The sequence below is a fragment of the Porites lutea genome, chromosome 12 (genome assembly GCF_958299795.1).
Source record: "Porites lutea chromosome 12, jaPorLute2.1, whole genome shotgun sequence".
NCBI classification, from domain to species: Eukaryota; Metazoa; Cnidaria; class Anthozoa; order Scleractinia; family Poritidae; genus Porites; species Porites lutea.
Window position 1 is genome coordinate 9,345,766 of NC_133212.1, and position 784 is coordinate 9,346,549.

Genomic DNA, 784 nt, shown 5'->3' on the forward strand with positions numbered 1-784 from the left:
CGGATCGTAAGGTCCCTATTAGTCATAACTCGCCGAGCAGACCATAGTCTGCTACACAGCCGTTTTTAGTGTCGTCACGCAACGCTCCCTTTAGTGTAGCAGACTAAGTAGACCAGTGCAATAACTTGTTTTCAGCGAAAGTTCTCGTAAAGAGCTCAAATGACCGTAAGCGTCCCAAGTCCTAGCCTGAAATTCATCCGATTGCTTCGAGTCGTTTTTTCCTCTCAACAACGTCTGAATCGACCGGCCGTTAATGCCGTCCAGTGACGTCACTCACTACCCGAAAACCGGGTAGTGATTTTGATTGGTTGATTGTCTAAACATTCGCATAATTATGTACAATTATGAAAAATTTTAGCGGGATTGTCGCTTGATATTCAGCGGATCGCATCCCTGGAATTCTTTCGTTTAGTTCAAACATTTCGATAAACTTAATCTTTATCTTAAACAGTAAAACTGCCCTTGTCTTCGAAACTGAAATGCTAAATTGAACTGCGAATGAAGAATCATTGCGGAGAGTCGGTAGGTTTTTCATTTAGAACCGCTTTGTGGTTTCGGCGGCCGTTGATTTTGTTTACGCGAAGTTTTGTGAGATCAATGTTCTAATTGGACCTTCTTGCTATTTTTACCGTCAAGTGTAATGATTCTGTTAGCTTTTCTTTCTTGTCTCCTTGTTTTTTTTCTTCGGTAAGGACCAAATAGCTTCTTTTCAATTAAAGCAAATCATTGTGTTTTTGAACTAAGTGTTCCGTGTGTGTGTTTATTTCATTGCGTGATTGCGACC